Source organism: Dermacentor silvarum, chromosome 7, assembly GCF_013339745.2.
Source record: "Dermacentor silvarum isolate Dsil-2018 chromosome 7, BIME_Dsil_1.4, whole genome shotgun sequence".
Taxonomy (NCBI): domain Eukaryota; kingdom Metazoa; phylum Arthropoda; class Arachnida; order Ixodida; family Ixodidae; genus Dermacentor; species Dermacentor silvarum.
This window is the reverse complement of record NC_051160.1, coordinates 23,628,434-23,648,198: the sequence shown is the minus strand read 5'-3', so window position 1 is coordinate 23,648,198 and position 19,765 is coordinate 23,628,434. Positions and strand designations below refer to the sequence as shown.

The window sequence follows — 19,765 nt, the reverse complement described above, 5'->3', positions numbered from 1 at the left end:
GGCTTCCACCAAGGTACTGATAGGAGAGGGCAATAACTAGCCATACCCAGCGGCTAGTCATGGAAGTACGCATTTGAGACGCGTGAAAACAAAATTTTGGTTTCTTTTATGTCCCCGCTCGTGTACCCATAAAAACACGTGCACCTGCAAATTAACGGCTTTTTATTTTTGCCACATGTGCCCCAAGGCCACCTCATCACAATGCGTCTGCAATATAACATTACATTTAGTTCGTGTAAAGGGCAAGACATTTAATTAAGTTCTTCATCAACGTAAAACAAGACACCTTAATAGATACTTTATTATAACACGAGAAAAAAAGTACCGTGAACCTTGAGCTACGCAGGAGTTGTGGCAGTTACTATAGTTCTAATAAAAGTGCATCCAATGAATTTGTCGTCGCTTTTTAGCTGGTAGGCATGTATCCGTCAATAGGCCTCTTTGCCTTTGTGTGCCATTTTCGCTACACTTTCATTTGGCTGGGATACAGTCATTTATAAAGGTATGCGGATGACATGAGAGTTCTGACCCTCGTGAAACTTCCGGCGCCTATTTCTCTACAACGAACGGTAGAAAGGTCGGGACCAGGCGTTTTTACTGTAGTTAGTTGCGAGTATAAAAAGTAATGACTGCGCTTGAAGGTAGCTCAGAGAACATCCTTGGAGCAGGGTTCTGTATAGTCAAAGGTGAGCACATTATAGGCTTAAATATACGCTTTGTGTGTTTAAGTTTCATAATTATAAAACTGCATAGATAAAAATTTTTAACTCCTGTTTCCTAATGCTGTCATGCAAAAAAGTGACAATTTAAATATACATTTTCCTATCATTTAGGAAAATTTTGTAATTTGCGCACCTGGTATCGAATTCTTGTAGCCATAGTGACACGCTAATCTGAAGAGTAAGAAAGATTATAAATGAGGGTAAACAATTTTCTCGTAATCAGCCAACATTACCAATTCAGTTAAACGTACGTATTATTTGGTAAATTATTTACCGCCTCCTTTTCAGGCTAGGAAGGACAGAGAGAGCGCGAAATAAAAATTTAAAAAAATCCTCAGAGTCTTCTGTGGGCTCAAATTTAGAGAATAGTCTATATAAACAATTTCACTTTGGGACACTTCTCCAGGTGTTTTTCCGCGTTAGAATGTGGCTTCTGTTTTATCTGACACAAACTAGCACGCTGGACGTGTGCAAAATGTAATTTTGAAATGGAAACCTGTCGATGCCGGAAGTCTACAGCATTTGTAGCTACCCAGATGGCCAAACTGCAATCAACTTCTGCGCCAGCATCTGCTGCGGCTGCCAAGCGCTACGCAAACCACAGCATGTAAAATATCTGGGGTGGCTTGCAGGAACATTTCAGAACGAAAATAATAAACATCTTATTAACGTGTTTTTAAACGTTTCCTAGAATGCTCCAACTTCGTACGTAGACTACAGGGACCAGCGGCCCCCAACTTCCTACAGCTGTCCCCAGCTCGACGGCCACTTCGTAGACAAGTCGTGCGACATCTAGATCAACATGCGGCAGGCGAGGTATGCGTCCCAGTTCTGGCTGAACGTCTGGCTCGTTCGCCCTCACATTTAGTATAGTGGACACGTTTTAATACCGCGGTCGAGGTATTACCTGTAGGTGACCGCTCACTATGTCGTCCAGCAGAAGACGTAGAAATTGTTGTAGCCCAGCAGTTGCGACGTGTGTTGTGACTGTTTTACCGATATATCCATACAGACGAAAAATGTTAGGCCTAACGTTAAGAGACGGGAAGAGAGCGGTGTGGATCAGAGAAGAAACGGGGATAGCCGATATTCTAGTTGACATTAAGCGGAAAAAGTGGAGCTGGGCAGGTCATGTAATGCGTAGGATAGATAACCGGTGGACCATTATAGTTACAGAATGGATACCAAGAGAAGGGAAACGCAGTCGAGGACGGCATAAAACTAGGTGGAGTGATTAAGTTAGAAAATTCGCAGGCGCAAGTTGGAATAGGCTGGCGCAAGACAGGGGCAATTGGAGATCGCAGGCAGAGGCCTTGGTCCTGCAGTGGACATAAATATAGGCTGATGATGATTATGATGATGATGATGATACTGACGGCACTGTGGTTCCGTTCTCGTGACTTTTATACTTTATAATTGGCAGTGAAGTAGGTGACGTGTATTCAGATTTAATCTGATCGAGACGAGCAACAGTGCACGGAAATCTGTAATTAAAATGCATACACCACGAAATGCTTTTCTTTGTTTCAAATTTGACCGCGAACGAACGAGCACTTTAGCAGAAAGAGTGATGTAGATCAGGCACTCATTTAAGCAACACAGTGTGTGATCTTCGCTATGCTCCCTTCATTTCGCCGCAAAAGACAGACAGGAATCCGGTAAATAAACGGATTTATTTAGAGCGGTATACGTAAAGCCCCATGACAATTCTAAAGTACCGCCACTCTTTGTACTCTGCCGCCGGCGCGCGACATCCTCACCTCCTCCTCGCCCCTCGCGAGGCCCCTCCGCGGCAGACGGTCCTGCGCCCGTTTTCCTGCACGATGATTGGTTTCCCTGTCGTTGCCCTTGGAAACGAGCGGAGCTAGCGTTTTGCTTGTGTTCTGCTTTTTCGTTCGCGCCATTTAGCGCCGTAGCTCGGTTGGCTCGGCATACAAAGAACGTCGCACGCTAACATTGCACGCTATTTCTTGCACTGTCTGCTAGCGCTATGCCGTGCTGCTGCGCATATAACTGCAGCAAGAAGCGTGATGATGGTTATGCAGTTTTTACGATACCGCAAGGAAAGCGTGATGGCTTGCGCAAGAAGCAGTGGCTGCACAACACTGGCCGAAAGAACTTTGTTCTCACAAAGAACAGTATTGTTTGCGAGTTAAGGCACCTTTCTTACTGCTCATATCAAAGCATCCCCTAATGCTGCATTTTTTCAATTCTTCCGGCCTGCTCATTAGCGTGTTTGTTGCGGCAGTTTGTACGTTGCATAAAAATGGGGTTCTCCTCAGAATGCTGAATATTCTGCTGGGACTCCATCACCTCGCATGTCGTCAGCTGTTATTTAATCGGAAATGCAGCGTTATAGATTCTGCTTTCCACTGAAGAAATATACTCGAAGATACAGCCTCTCGATCGCACTTTTCATGATTGTTGGGATCCGTTGCCTGTTTTACTGAAAATCGGAATAGCAGCTTGTAGAGGAGCTATTTACAGCTTTGATGTGTGTGTCAGTCACTTAAATACAATGAATGCAGGGCCTGAAAAAAACTAGTGGGAAGTATGCCCGTGGTATTGCAGGTGATGAGCGCCAGCTAGTCCACATTTTAAGGCGAGACCCTTAGTTGGATATGTTTCAAGGTGAGCGTTTGAGGTACAGAAAGTAACGTGACCTAATGAAGGCCTGAAGCGAGCTAAATATTGTCCAGCCATCTATAATAGATTATTAATGATTAGCAAAGTAAATTCACGACTGATTATAATTGGATTAAGGTGTTCTTAATGTCGATTAAGGTGGATTAAGGTTAAATAAGGAGAGCTAGATTCTATTAAGGAGGATTAAGTTGGATTAGGGTGGTTTAGGGTGAATCAAGATGTAATAAGGAGCATTAGGGTGGATAAACGTCGATTAACGTGCATGAAGGAGGATTAAGATAGATTAAGGTCGATGAAAGTGTATTAAGGAAGATTATGGTGGAATAAGGTCGAATAAGGTGGATTAAGGATGATTAAGGTGCATTAAGGAGGATAGGCTGCATTGAGGTGGATTAAGGTCTATTAAGGTGTACTAGGGAAGATTAGAAGGGATTAAGGTCGAATGAGGTGCGTGAAGGTGGATTAGTGTGGATTGAGGTGAATTACAGTAGATTTTACAAGACTCGCATTCGCGTCTCTTAGGCGATAGCTAAGGACAGCTGCTAATCTTTTTCAGTTCTTGAATTTGCTTTGAACTGGGCTGCCATGCACGCGTAATTGGGTGACGTATATTTGATTTTCTCACGGATACATGCAATGTGCAGAAGGCGATCGCGCACCCTTGCTGTTGATTTCTAGGCGGAGGCCGGGAATCTTCGCTTTAATAGCGAATGCGTTACAATCACCTTTCTTCGGTTTTGTTCTGTGGGTAAACCTCTTTTCCATTCATGTAACACGAGCTTATGTCACTGTATCAATATGCCTTGATTACGAAGGTTAAGCAAAAAATAATGATTATTATTATGATGTAGCAAAGCAGGGAATATTATGTAGGCAATAATGTTTAGTACAGCAGCGTATTAGCCACTTGTACTTGTATAAATGACGTTTTATTCATCCTGCCTGAGTGATTAACTCTTCGATAAATGTTCTAGCTACATTTCACTAAAGACCAATTTGAGCCGCGCATATTACAAGAACTTCGAAAACAAAAAGTTGCAGCCCAACGCAGTTCCAACAATTTTCTCCCACCTACCTGTCGTGAAGCACAGGAAGCCCCCTCGACAGCGGCATGAACCTCGAACTGACAGTAGTTAGGCATTGCTGCTGCTGCTTGCTTCTTGTCCCGCCTCTAATAGTTTCAGCAATAATGATCTCGGTCGCTTAACGACGCAGCCGACGACACTATGATCCTTTATGCCGAACCTGTCGCCACCGTAGGCTTGCCCGCAATTTACAATGCATCGGCAATAGGCCCCCCCGCTAATCAAAATCACAATTCTAACTATACTACTACATAATTTAATGGTATGTTGGCGTGAACTATCAAAATACCTTATCCAGAGGCGTTTCTTTTGCCTAAAAATATAGAATGCCTTCTACCTAGTATTTTTTAAGCTTAATTCATGCCTAAAGAATAATCTGTAAACACCTTTCCTCAGCTTCTGTTATTGTGAGCGATAAGTGGTTGCCGGCACCGCTTCATCGCACTGAAATTGCGCAACCGTCCTATTCAACGCAGAAACTACAGCGCAAAAGCTACTTTGACATTGAGACAAACACATGGACGGACGATGCACTGGCCAGTAATTCATTATAAGAAGGCACGCTGAATATAATACCTGCGGTGCACATGCGCGCACATGCAAGAAAAAAACTGCCAAACACAGAGCGATTTGCCACAATCAGATCAGATGCACAAAGTAAAGCAGCGTATCATGTGTCAGAAAAAATAACTGGAGTATAGAACTCGCCTAAAAGCTCCTTTTACATCAGTGTGTGTCATTCATACGGCTTTACATGAAACCAACCTCCTCATCAACGCTTCCTTCAGCATTCTCCTTGCTGTCATCACCATTTTTCAAAACTTTCTACGCCACTGGGGCGCGCAACTGGCCCAAAATCATGCGCCTCCATCGAATTCTGCGGCCCGTCCGCGGGAGCCCAGGCGCAATAGCGTGCCGTGCGCAGCGCGCGCAGCCGGCGGGCGAGGAGAACCGAGGGGGAAAGCGCGGCGGGGAGGAGAGTGTCCGCTACTTTCAAATTATCAAGGGGCTTTAGGTATGTGGGGTATAACTACTGCGTAGACAATTTTCTTATTACACGAACATTACACACGGAAACGTCAAATGTGCGGGCGTAGAAAACATTCTACGTTTCCGACACTAATGCAATATGTTTTTACACGAAGGACGAGTCAATTAAACGAGAAGTTATGTACAGATTATATTTACAGCAGAGGTTGCAGCGCTGACCGGTTGGATTCACAGCGCTAACCCAGTTCGTTCTTCCTCCTCTTTGCTCGAGTGAAGGCGCCCGCGCGCCTCGTTCAAACGACCAAATACAACACGCGTGTAGCATAATCCCCCGGTGGCAGAAGAGATGTCTCGGAGCGTCTAAATGTCATGACTGGGAAGGTGATACTTCTTCAGTTGTGCAACATGCACGATATCACTGGACTAGGTAGCAGATGGGGCGTCAGGGGCGATTTCGTAGGTGACCCGGGAGTCACAGCACGAAGCACTCGGTATGGGCCTGTGTAGCGAGACAGCAGTTTTTCTGACAGACCTGACGCGACGGAGACCACATAAGCACCAAAAAACCGGGCGGAAAGTGCACGTATCGATGTCGCTGGTCGTACAAACGCCTTTGACTCTCTTGGGAGTTCAGAAGGCGGTCACGGACAATTTCCCTTGCGTGGGCAGTGCGGGCGATGGCGCGAAGTGCACATTCGCTGGTCGGCCGCGTGAACAGGCAGGGCTGTGTCGAGGGGCAGTGCTGATTATCGGCCGAACGGAAGGAAAAATGGGAAATAACCGGCTGTGTCGTGGCGCGAGGAATTGTACGCAAACGTAACAAACGACAGAGCGAGGTCCCAGTCAGTGTGGTCTGAAGAGACATACTTCGCAAGCAAGTCTGTGAGAGTGCAATTCAGACGCATTCGTGAGGCCATTTGTTTGCAGATGGTATGATGTGGATAGCTTGTGCCTCGCTGCACAGGTCTGCAGAATGTCTGCGATAACTTTTGATAGGAATGTCCGGCCACGGTCTGTGAGAAGTTGTCGTGGGGCTCCATGTAATAAAATCACGTCGCGTAGAATAAAATCGGCGACATCTGTGGCGCAGTAGGAAGCGCTCGGGTGATGCGTAGCGTGTGGCGTAATCCGTGGCCACAGCTATCCACCTGTTCCCAGAGGTAGATAGAGGAAAAATGCCAAGTAAGTCCAAATGAACCCGAAAGAATGCCTCCGCGGGAATGTCGAGTAGTTGAAGGTTCCTGGCAGGGAGCGTCGATGGTGTCTTGCGTCGCTGGCATTTGTCACACACTGCTGCATATCTTCGAACGCTGTGAGCAGGCCTGGCCAAAAGAAGCGTTGGCGGATCCGGTCGTAGGTACGTGACACACCGAGTCTACCGGCAGTAGGGTGGTCGTGAAGTTCGTGGAGAAACAGCCGAGTGAAGGTGTTTCGGGGTCACAAGGAGTAATGATGGGCCGTCGGGGTGAACGTTGTGGCGGTAGAGTTACGCCATCTGAAGTATCAATAAGCGAAGGGAACTGTAGTCAAGTGACGATTTCAGGCGGTCAGTGATGGAACGGAAGGACGGGTCACGGCGCTGGTCATCGGCGACATGGAGCAGTGGAAAAACAGACAGAACACAGGCGTCGGTGTCAGTATCAGACATAGAGGTCGAGTCTTCGACTGGGTAGCGAGAGAGGCAGTCTGCGTCCTGGTGTTGGCGTCCCGACTTGTGAGTCACTGTGTAGGGATATTCTTGTAGTCGGAGGGCCCAACGAACGAGCCGGACAGCAGGATCTTTGAGCGACGAAAGCCAACAGAGCGCTTGATGGTCTGTGATTACTGAGAAAGGCTTGCCATATAAATATGGGCGGAACTTCCAAACATCCCAGACGAGAGCAAGGCATTCGCGCTCGGTAATGGAATAGTTGCGCTCTGCAGTTGTCAGGAGCCGGCTAGCGTAGGCTATAACGCGGTCGTGTCCTTGTTGGCGTTGCGCTAAGACGGCGCCGATCCCATAACCCCTGGCATCGGTTCGGACCTCTGTAGGTGCGGACGGGTCAAAGTGGGCCAAGACAGGTGGATTGGTGGGAATCGTTATAAGGTGTGAAAACGCGGCAGCCTGAGGGGAACCCCACGTAAAAGGCACGCCTTTCTTCAGAAGTTTAGTGAGCGGTCGAGCCATAGCTGCGAAATCTTTCACGAACCTTCTGAAATAAGAACAGAGCCCCACAAAACTCCGGACGTCTTTCACAGACTGAGGTACAGGAAAAGCCGTTACTGCTCGAACCTTCTCCGGTCTGGGTTGTACGCCGGAAGCATCGACGAGATGGCCTAGCACTGTAATCTGTCGGCGCCTGAAGTGGAACTTCGATGAGTTTAATAGAATCCCAGCCTTGCGGAAGACGTAAAGAATAGCTGCAACGCGCTTAAGGTGCGTCTCAAGTGCAGCAGAAAGCACAAGGACGTCGTCGAGGTAACAAAGGCAAGTTGACCATTTGAAACCTTGAAGCAGAGAGTCCATCATCTGTTCGAACGTGACGAGGGTATTGCATAGACCGAAGGGCATAACCTTGAATTGGTAGAGGCCATCTGGAGTGACGTAACCGGTCTTTTCTTGGCTCTTGCTCGTCTACGGAAATCTACCAATAACCAGACCGAAGGTCTACGGACGAAAATTATTTGGCACCGTGAAGACAATCAAGAGCGTCGTCGATTCGTGGTAAAGGGTAAACGTCCTTTTTAGTGATTCGGTTTTGGTGGAGGTAATCAACGCAGAAACGCCACGAGCCATCTTTATTTTAAACGAGCACGACCGGCGACGCCCGAGGGCTCGATGAGGGCTCAGCAATGCCTTTGGCGAGCATCTTGTTTACTTCCTGCGGAACAACTTGCCGATCTGCCGTGGACACGCGATATGGTCGGCGGTGAAAGGGGACACCATCACCAGTGTTTATCCGATGCTTAACAAGGGACCTCTGACCCAGTGGTCAATTTTCAGTGTCAGATATATCGCAGTAGGAAAGCAAAAGGCGTTATAGGGCCGCTGCTTTGTCAGGTGTGAGGTCCGGAGCGACCATGGGACGTAATGTGCCGTCAAAGTTCATGGCATCCTACGGGTTCTTTGGAGGATCTGGAGACGCGTACGCTGCAAAAGCAGTGACGTGGTCCTCTGTCACCGACCGGAGCGTGGCCACCGCTATGCCTTCAGGTAACACATTGCTTCGTCAAGCCAAAACTGATAACGGGGAGGCACATCTGATTCGCGGCGAGGGTTAAGACGGAGTTTGGCACAGAGATGTCGTGTGCCAGGAGGACATCAAGAATAGGTGGGACGACATAGTCGCCATCAGGCACGCTTGCCGTTGGGGCCAATTCTGCGAAAGTTAAGGCTTTTGGAGGTAAGCGAACAAATGCTGTAGTGCAGAGCACGGTGTAAGATATATACTCTTTAGGTGGGGACACTTCTCGACTTAATTGCTTGCTAGACGCGATCGACTAGATAAAGTGGCAACGGCGCGCGTCAATCGGGCCAGTGACGGTAGCGGATACCTATAGGCGGGACGACGCAACTTTAGTTAGAACGCAGGCGAGAGCTTGCGCGGACAAGGAACGCGCGCATGCCCTCTCCCCCACGCTTTCTCCTCTCCCCGGTGAACTACTTTCACACGTAACTGAATCATTTCGGATTTCCCGCGAAGCGCCGGTTGCTATACCAACGGGAGATTAAACCATAAAAAGTTTTCTGTGTTGAAGTTGCGTCGTACCTCCAATAATTATCCGCTGTCGTCACCGGGCTGATCGGCGGTCGCCTTTGCTGCTTTATTTGGTCGATCGCGTCTGGCGAGTGTCCTCACCTAAAGAGTAGATGTCTTACACCGTAGTGCAGAGGGTGTTCGGTTGTTCGAGGCGAATGTCTGAAAGAAGAGGAAGCTCGAGGCGCAGCGTACCGGCGGAACAGTCGATGAGGGCAGAATGCGTCATCAGAAAGGCGAGCCCGAAGATTCGGTCATGAGAGCAACTGGTCAGCACGGTGAACAGTACTGGAACTTGGCGGCCAGCAATTCCTATGTGAGCAGTGCACATACCACTGACGGCAACAGTGGCGCCATCGGCGACGCGTACGGCTCGAGTGGTTGCAGGCGTAAGAACTTTTTTTGAAGCAACGACATAAGTTACCGCTCATCATGGGCACTTGGGTACTGGGGCTCCAGTATCAAGCAATGTCGTCAACGGAACACCATCTACGTCTACTTCAATTAGGTTCGTGTTCGTGAGGAGCGTCAACAGAAGATTTGGAGAGGACGAACGTTATGCAGCACTACCTTCAAGAGCTGCATGGTCTAGTTTTCCGTCCGGTGGGTTGGCGAGGAAAAGCGGCGTGGTTGTCGTGACGGTGAGCCACGGCGTTGGGGCGACGGTGATCGCAGGGAGGAGCGGCTGTAAGGGGCGTCAGAATTAGGGTACAGACGGCGAGGTGAATAACGGCGAGCGTCGGCGTATGGGCGAGGAGCAGGGAATGAGCTCCAGTATGGTGGTATCCAGGGGGTGTGGCAGTAGCGGGATACATGACCAACTCGGTGGCAGCGGAAGCATATCGGTTTGTCGTCGGGGGTTCGCCATTCAGCAGGATTGCGTTGTCTGGGAGCTAAATACTGGTCATTGCAGGTTGTGGCCATGGGAATGGGTCACGAATCAGGTCGGTAGACAGAGCAGGTGGTAGGGATGCCAAGGTTTACAATTTCTTGCCGTACAGCTGCCTGAATAACAGAAATGGCGGGGGGCGCGTGATCAAAGGTACAGTCAAGTGGTCGTGGGTAAAGTGGGGCCGGATTCGGTCGCTTCAAGCTCTCGGCGAACGATACGCGTGACGTTCTCTTGAAATGGTCGTGTCCGACCAATCCGAGCATTTATTGGCATTTATTATGCGGGCGTTTATTTGCGTCATCGGTCACTTTAACAGCGGAGCTGTTTAAGCTCTTCGTTGCGCCACGTACCATAGACCAGAAACCGCGCCCTCCCTAGCAACCACTTGGCACAGCTGCGCCTCGCTTCGCCTAGTTTCGGCAATGCTCCTCCGCGGCCGTGCCAGCTGCTACGACCGCGCACCTGCTCCGTCTAGCCATGACGTCACTTCGCGTCGCCTAGCATCCACCTGGCATAGTGCTTCCCCACTTCGTCTAGGCCTGCCATCACTTCGCCAAGCTCTTCACGCCGCCCTTCGATTCCAGCTACCCCGCACATGCTTCACCTAGCCACACCGACACCGCGCGCCCGCCGAGGATTCACGTGACCTCACCAGAACTCCGGCTCCCGCCAAAACCTTCTTGCTCCGCCGGGTAGGCGGAGCCAAAAACCATGACGTCACTGCGCGCCAACACGGTTCGCGGGCTGTGTGGGCATAGTGTAGCTGTGCCCGGCAAGTGTGGAGGCGGAGCTTAGTCGGGACGTCACCGGGAGATAAAAGCTCGGAGCCGCCGCGACGGTGGCAAGACTCTCGTTGACAATGTGGCGTGTACATGTAGCCTTAACATAAGACGACTAAAGAAGATCCGGGCACCCGAAGAAGCCGCTCATCTTGAAGCGCGTCGCACGGCCAAGCGAGAATGTGCGCGTCGGCGGCGAGCCGAATCGGAATAGCGTGCCTAGCAGCACCTAGCATTTCCTAGCAAAACTTAGCCAAGCCTAGTAAAACTTGGAAGAAAGCTAGGTCGATCACCAGCTCCGTTGTTTACTCCAGCCCTGCAACACTAGTGCAAGTTGCGCACAATTTTTGGTACCATCTTTCGGTTACGCCGATGCTGACGGATTCTCGCGTAATGGGGCATATAAAGCTTTCGCATTAAATGTTAGTCAAAATCTGACTAAAGTGTTTTTTTTTTACAGAAAAACATGCTTCATTCCCACATGGCGGTATCGCCGGTTCTTTCAAAGAAAGCAGTCACCTCATGTCCGCAATATTCAGCATTAAATGGCGACTTTTCAAGCGAAGCTTGTATTGGCTCACAAGTTATGGTGGCGTTGTAGTCACGCAAAAACTCACGGGTAGCGCATACCCGCATTGCATATGCGGATATGAGCCAGGGACATGCGGGTATGAACCAGGGACAAGAAAGAAAGAAGGAAAGAAAGAAAGGAAGAAAGGAAGAAAAAAGAAAGAGCAGGTGCGGGGAAAGCTGCGCCGACGCCGGATGACGTGACACACACGACTAATCAGGGTTGTTTGCTTGGTCGCGGGGAGGGAAAGGGAAGGAAAGGGAGTTGGTGCGCTCCGCAGGGTTTCTCTCGCCTCAGATCAGTTTCGGTGTCCGGATGGGAATGCCGCGTGTGGTACATTCCGCCGAGAAGCAGGCTGTGTTTGAGCAACGGCGCCATGAACGTGCTCCGGAGAGGGCTCGTCGTCGATGTACCGATTCTAGCATCAGGGCTTCCGAAGCCCAGGCCAAACGTCAACGAAGAGCCGCCGACCCCGATATGCTGGAGCGCGATGTTCAGGTCAAACGTCAGGGTCGTCTTGCCCTCCAGGAACCCGACAACGGTGGTGCACGCCACGGCAATGCTAGCGCCAACTACCCCGGTGCGACGGCCAGGTTTCAACGCGAGTTTGTGAACCGGAACTTCGAAGCCAGCTGCAGTGCGTGTGACCGGTTGTGGTTAGAGTACAACGTGGAACTCGTCAGCGCAATTCGTTCCGAGGAACACCGAAGAAACACACGACAGGCTTCGCTTACCGACATTTGCTCGACAGGGGACGGATTACTGACCTTTTAAAAGTGCAATTTCTCGACCAGTATTAGTAATGCCAAAGCATTATATAACGCTCATGAAGAACATAGCGTAAACGAAGATATCAGCTACTTCGGGTCGCCTAGCCTTCCAACCCATAGCAGATTTCCTCCAAGATAGGATCGGGCGGCCACGCAAGCCGCCACAGCGGGAGTAGAAGAGAAGATGAGCAGTAACCTGCCCTCTTCCCCACCCCCCCTGGCGCACGCACATTTTCCCGTTCGCCGCCTTGCGCGCGTAAAAAGACCACGAAACTTCCCCACATTTCTTCCTTGCGCGTGCGAGAAGACATCGCCGCATCAAGCCACCATCCTTATCGGCTCACTCTCGAAGGCTGCTGTCGCACCTACAACATACGGCGTGCAGTCGCGATGCTATCACATTTGTACTTTATATGGAACATCACGGCGACGACAACGGCGGAAATTCGCCTGGAGTGGCCGTATAATGCTATCGAAATAATATGGCGAATATCTTTGTTGATGCGTGCGGCTGTTCGCTGACATTCACAGTTAGCGTCGATGGTTTCGGCACAAATTTTGCCTTCCTCGCGCCTTGATTGAGAGATAGCTAGGTCTAGACATCTCATATGGTCAGTCTCAATTGTGGGCTATGACCACGATCATGCGACGAAGTCAATCTCTTCAATGCCGTTGATGTCTAGATGATGTAACGACAGGCTCTGATGAAGTATATCCTCGACACAACACGACGAAAAGATGACAAAACTACCGCTTTAGTGTTGTGTTTTGTTGAACGTATGGAATAATATAACCCAGTGCACAAGCGCTATATTCAAAAGATAAAGTTAGGCAGCCTTGAATGTTACAAATTTCCAGGCTTAGTAAGTATGATTGTGAATTCCTCATATTTTAAGGCTGTTCTTGCATCACTAAAAATGATGGTGTATTTTGTTTAATTTCTTCCAGTGACTAAACTGAAGTGCGCTTGCACGGAACACTGAAATAAGACTTGTAAAAAAATGAAGTATTTTTGCGTTGGTCTCACAGTCTGCCTGTTCGGTGAGTATTTGCGGACTGTAATATTAGGCGCTTCTTACAGCAAAATGCAGAATTGGTTGCTCTTTCATTTCTAAAAAAAAAAAAGTAACTTGAAGCAATACGTTAGGAATCCTTTGTTTGTGGACTTCATCTTTACTTTGTGCTGTGTATACAGTGAATGGTCATATTGCAGTGAAAACTTGGTTAAACTGTAACTCATCTTTCTCGGTCAACACCGAAGAGTATTAATGAATTGTAGGTCCTAATGTTCCGCGTTCTTCAATTTGAACGAGACAAGGCCGATACTCCGAAGCAATTCGGATCAGAAGAATAAAAAAAAAGGTGATATTTGTAGAGCAGTTTTTTAAGTATTGAAGTGCTGCAGCTCAACAGCAGCAAGGTTTTGCACAAAAGTGCTATTTATTATTGAATAAAATGTGAATACATTTATATGTATTCATATTGTAACGCCTTGGTTGAGGCAAAATGAAAAAGAGGAGGACGACGAATATTTTTGGGTCCGGAGCGCAGAACGAAACCGGTGCTGGACTTAGTTAAGAACTACACTATGAATATCATTTTCTTATTGGTTTTAATGAACATTTAGTTAAAAGTTAAGTATATTTGTTACTGCATTTAACATGTTGCTACGTCTCATCCGCTCTGTCCACATTGCAAAAGGCCCTATGGTGGGAGAACATACGCTCCATGTGCCTTCTGATGGCTTTATCACAACGCGAATAAATTTTCAAAGGCTCACTATTTTATTTCTGGATGACATTTTGGCCCGATAAATGGTGTTGTTACGTGGCAAAATACAGACAAAAGAGACTACTTACACTCAGGCGCGGATCCAGGGGGGATGTCCGGATGTCCTGACCCCCCCCCCCCCCTCAGATTTCTGCATCGCCCCCTCGCTGACAGGGGGATGGCCCTGTCGCAAAAAAAATATGGCCACCAGCATTCTTCAAAAGTATTTTTCGCGAGTACCAGTGGTATCAGCCATGTAGAAGTAAACCTTACTCGCTCACAAGCTTACTTGTATTCCGTAGGAGTGTGGTGTCGCGAAGTTGCCATAGTTATTTTTTCTCATGAACACCTTGGACCTCCTGGCGCCTGCCGTGCCTTACTCGTCCCGTCGGTGGCGTCGAATGAACGAGGGGACGTCCCTTTTGCCAAACACGCCGAGGTCCGCTCGAGCGCCTTCGCGCCTGATTAACTTAGTTTCCCCTTGGGGTGTCAACGGTTGCCTCATTGGCTGTCATCGGTTCCGTGACCAACCTGCTTAATGAAAGAGATCTCTTGCTGAAGTGTTCATATATAAATAATAACAACTAACAGCTAAACTAAGGACTACGCAAAGGCAACTTTTTTTAACTGTAGCACTCATTGTGATCACAGTTACACGTTGACAATATCCAGTACGAGCACAGTACCGTTCGTACGCTACAAGTTTTTCATGGTAACTTCGCAGTTTTATTGTCGTACATTAAGCATAGGAGGCTCAAGCCCACCGGATCCGTTTATCTGAGTGGGCGTTCTCGCGGAGCGGGGCGAAGCCTCGAGCCGCGGCTGCAAAGTGGGGGAGCGTGACGTCAGCGGCCAACGCCAGCGCGCGGGCCTAGGATGGCGTCGCGTGGTTAGAGAAACGGGAGCAGATGCGCGCCTTGTGTAAAAGGATGACGTCGCGTGGGAAACAAAACATGAAGACGCTGGCTCGCGCTCTCGCCTACTACGCCACATCGTTATTCTTCTAGGTGGCGTCGTGAGTCTTCATACGCGGTGATTCGCATATCGTAAACAACCAGCGTAGTGGTTGCTGCGTTGGAGCGGACCGTGACGCCCGTATTCAAGAACGTTCCTCTAGTCAACACACCACCACGACTCAAGAGAGAAGATGGCACCGCCGTCCCTTCACAGAAGTGGCCACTGAGCTTCATGATCATTCACGGCAATTCATGAGAATTGTCGCGTCTTTATTCTCGATTATTCTGCGCAGTACGACAATTGAAATTTGGAGTCTGATATCTCGGAGCACGGACACGCTAGAATAATTCTTCCGACTGATACTGTGTAGAAACTCGACTGTCTCTAAGTTTTCAAAACAAACATACCCACTTACTGCTGCCAACAAAAAATAATTGTTCAATATTAGTTAATTGGGCTGCTCACAGCGATAATTATCATCTCACTTTGTGCCCCCTTAGCCACATAACTTATTTGCACAGGTGGTCTTCGCATGCCTCCCAGTGCCTAACTTTAAGAAAACCATAAAGCTTAGTTTTTAACACCCTGTATTATCAGGCACAGCCGCCAAGCACATGGCTGTATTGGGTAACGTCCTTTTCCTATAAGCTCGGAGAAACCGATACCTGGCTTCGCTACAGGTCTTCTTCCTCTTTCTGGGGTTTTACGTGCCAAAACCAGTTCTGATTATGAGGCACGCCGTAGTGGAAGGCTCCGGATTAATTTTGACCACCTGGGGTTCTTTAACCTGCACTACAACGCAAGAACACGGGCGTTTTTGCATTTCGCCTCCATCGAAATGCGGCCGCTGCGGCCGGTATTTGATCCCGCGATCTTGTGCTCAACGCCTGAGCTGACTGAGCCACCACGGAGGGCTACAGGTGTTGCTTTAGCCGTATAAAACATGGTTTTATCGTGAGGAAAAACGGTAAATTTCGGTAAATAAGAAAGGCTACTATCATCATCATCATCATCATCATCATTGACAGAAGCTGACCCCCCCCTCAGAAAAAACCTGGATCCGCCCCTGCTTACGCTGTATTTACAAGAGCAGTGCAGCCAAAGACCAAGATGCAACCGAGCTTGTGCCAAGCCTAGATGCTTGTCGTCGTCTTCATATGCGCCATGCGTCTTGAGCGTCTGTTATATCGCAACAACATTTTTAAAATTGGAAGTAATTGAAAAACAAAGGTGGCATTTCAAAACCTGAATAAAATGTTGCAGGTATTGTAGCGGACGCTCACTCTGGACTTCTGGCGTCGAGAAATTTCAGACAGATATCGGAAAGGGGTAAGCAACAGAAATTCATATTATTAGGTGCGTACTTAAATTGGTGTTAAAACTGTTTCAGAAACACCTCAATCACTGAAGTCTGGCTTGTGACAAACGTGTAGAGAAAGTAGCTTGAATGGATTCTCTCCATTAAATTTCGTCTCATAATGAAAAGTTTTTTTTTTTCCTCTTTCAAAGCATGAGTAGAGATGTTTTCGGTATGAGCACATTTTTCTAAAGTGCCTGATTAGACAAGGGACTCTTGTTGTCAGCCACACAGGACACAATCACCATCTTCTTTCTTTTCGCTGTTTGTTATTGTATTTTTCAAAAGAGTGCAGCTTAAGCCGGGAGAAAGCATTGCAAGTCACTTATTGCCCTACCAAGCACACTTCGCTGACGTACTATTGCGCTAATAATGAGGTCCCGCATGGCGTGCCACTGTCGTTTGTTTTCAGTAAGAAATATGACAGGTGTCATTGTTCATGAAAACAGTGTGCTATACCAGTAATTGGAGCGACATTTATTTGTGTCAACATATGGGAAAGTGCTGAGCTTCAGCGAACAGCCATTGAAATGTCGCCCTGCTGTCGGGACAGGCAACCGCGTCATCCGCGTGGAAATGCGCCGAGCCCATCCATAGTTTTGTCGCTGTTCAAGGTCACAACGGCATGTCTGATTATCGAGGTGTCGAAGAAGGACACGTTACGGAAGACTGCAACATGCCCCCGTGGGCCCTCTGTGAAACGTGTGAACACGAGATGGTTAAGCCCCTTGATAATTGGAAAGTAGCGACATTCTCCTCCCCGCGGCGCTTTCTTCCTCGATTCTCCTCGCGCGCCGGCTGTGCTCGCTGCGCAAGGCACGCTTTTTCTCCTTGGCTCCCGCGGACGGGCCGCAGCATTCGATGGAGGCGCATGATTGTGGAACAGTTGCGCGCGCCAGTGATGTAGAGAGAGAGAGAGAGAAATAATTTTTATTTGCACCCGTCAAAAAGCGAGGGTGAGAAGACTTCAACCCCCATTCATCCCCCTAACGGTCGGCCGAAATCCCATGGCACTTGGCGGTGGTCAGGGCGAGACCGATGAATTTGCATTGCTCTTCTGTTTCGTGGTTGAGTAATGAGGTCTCCCAGGATTTTACATTTTCTACAAAATTGAAGAAAAATGATGATGACAGTATCGATAATACTGAAGGCAACGTTTATGAGGAGGTTGGTTTCTTCTTAAAGCCGTACGAATCGGGTATACTGGTGTAAAAGGAGCTTTGAGGGGAGTTCTATACTACATACATTTTTTTTCTGCCACATGATAACATGCGTTACTTTGTGCATCTGGTCTAGTATTGCCTGTGGCACATTCACCTCTTTCTGGCTTTTTAATGCGAAGGCATTGTATGGCTCATGACGCGGAAGATCCGGTGTTGTCGGCGTTGGCGTGACCACGATGGTCTAAAAAGTCGTCAGCCAATCGAGGCAGTTGACGTCACTGAAGGCAAAGTTAATTAAGGCAATGTTATTTAAGGCAGAGTGAATTGCGGTGAAGTTGATTACGGAAAAGGTAATTAGGGCAGGTTTAATTAAGATAGGGTTCATTTACACCCTCGAACCCACAAGCTTTGGTGTTAAGGTGAAGTTAAGGCACTTGAACCACACGACTTTTGGTGGGAGTCGAACCCACGACCATTAATAATTAAGGTGAAGTAAATAAGGCACAGTTAATTAAGATATAATTTATTAAGGCACTCGAACCCACGGCCTGTGGTTGAAGTCGAATCCACGACCTTTGGTGTTAATTAAGGCGAAGTTAATTAGGGTACGTTTGATTAAGGCATTGTTAACTAAGGCACTCAAACCCACGACCTTTCTTGGTAGTCGAACCCACGACCTTTGGTGTTAGTTAATTAAGGCGAAGTTAATTAGGGTACGTTTGATTAAGGCATAGTTAACTAACTCACTCAAACCCACGACCTTTCTTGGTAGTCGAACCCACGACCATTGGTGTTAATTAAGACGAAGTTAAGACGACTAAACGAGCATAGGCATCGCGCCGTTCGCAATGCGTTGGCATTCATCCACGTAGGGATAGCTGCTCGTAAGTTCCCCTTGAATTTTCTTACCTGTGAGCGCATGCGCACCGCAGGTATTTTATTCAGCGCGCCTTGTTATAATGAATCAGTGGCGTGTGCATCGCCCGTCCATGTGTTTGTCTTCTCAATGTGAAAGTAGCTTTTGTTCTGTGGTCTGTAAACTGAATACGATGGTTACGCAATTTCAGTGCCAGCAAACGTCCGTCGTCATGTGAACACCCCCTGCACATTGCCTGTATTCGTGTGAAACCAAATAATAATCGGTACCCACTCAAACATGCGTGGCAGCCCAATTCAAAGCAAATAAAGGAAATGAAAAAAAAAAAGAAAACACGCAGTGTAGACTAGGCAGTGCTCATCACCCGCAATACCACGGGTATACATGTCATTAATTATTCCAGGGCCTGCATTCATTGTATCTAAGTGACTGATGCACACATAAGTAAACTGGAAAGAAAGCTCCTCTACAATTAAGCCGCTATTTCGATTGTCAGCAGAACCGGCAGCGGATCCTAACAGCCACGAAAAGTGCGATCGACATGGCGTATTTTTGCACAGAATTGTTCACAGCGGAAACCAGAACATGCATTTCCGACTCAATAACAGTTGATGACGTGCGAGGTGATGGAGTTCCAGCAGAATATTCAGCATTCTGAGGACAACAACATTTTTATGCAACGTACAAATTGTCGCAGCAAAAACGCTGATGAGCCCGCCGGGAGAATGTAAAAAACGCAGCATTAGGGGAGGCTTACATGCGAGTAATAAGAAAGGCGCCTTACCTCGCAAACAACAATGTTCTTTGTCGGAACAAAGTTCTTTCGGCCACTGCTTCATGCGCAAGCCATCACGCTTTCCTTGTAGTATCATAAAACTATATAACTACATAAATAAAAGAACGAAAGGAATGAGTCAAAGTAAAGGGAGGTGGGAATATTATTGACAATCGAGTAATGAAAAAGTGAAAAAAAAAAACAACGAAGCAACTCAATGAAAAATCACTAAGTGATGTTGCCTATGCTTTGAAGTTTAGCATAGCGAATAGATTCTAAAGCTCTCTTTGAAACGTTCATGCCTATTGGTTGCAATGTCGAACTTATGGATGAGATGCGATTCTCTATATTTTCTAACGCGCACAGAACGAAAATTTGACTGTAGTATGAAGAGTTTAAGTTCATCAAGGTTATGACCTGGTTGGTTGAAATACTCGCCGACGGCTTTTAGAAGCTTTTTAGCTGTGTCCGCGCGATATTCGTTTAACCTGATGTTCATTGATTGTCCCGTTTCGCCAATATATTGCTTCTTAAAGAAGGAACACTCAATCGGATAAATTACATCGGAGCTAGTGCAAGTAAAGCTAGTTTTCACTTCGTGTGTGAAGCTATTTGCGGTGCTTTCAATTTTAAGGTCACCTTGAAGGTGCCTGCAGGTTTTGAACCTGGGGCGA

The 19,765-nt window shown here is 47.7% G+C and overlaps 1 long non-coding RNA gene across 1 annotated transcript; it reads left to right on the top strand.

The window, feature by feature from the left end:
- Window positions 1-658: 658 nt before the first annotated feature.
- LOC125947283 (uncharacterized) lies at window positions 659-16,246 on the top strand. Its single transcript, XR_007468149.1, has 4 exons — window positions 659-686; window positions 1,414-1,538; window positions 13,141-13,233; window positions 16,183-16,246. It is a non-coding gene; the product is annotated as an uncharacterized LOC125947283 (long non-coding RNA).
- Window positions 16,247-19,765: the final 3,519 nt, after the last annotated feature.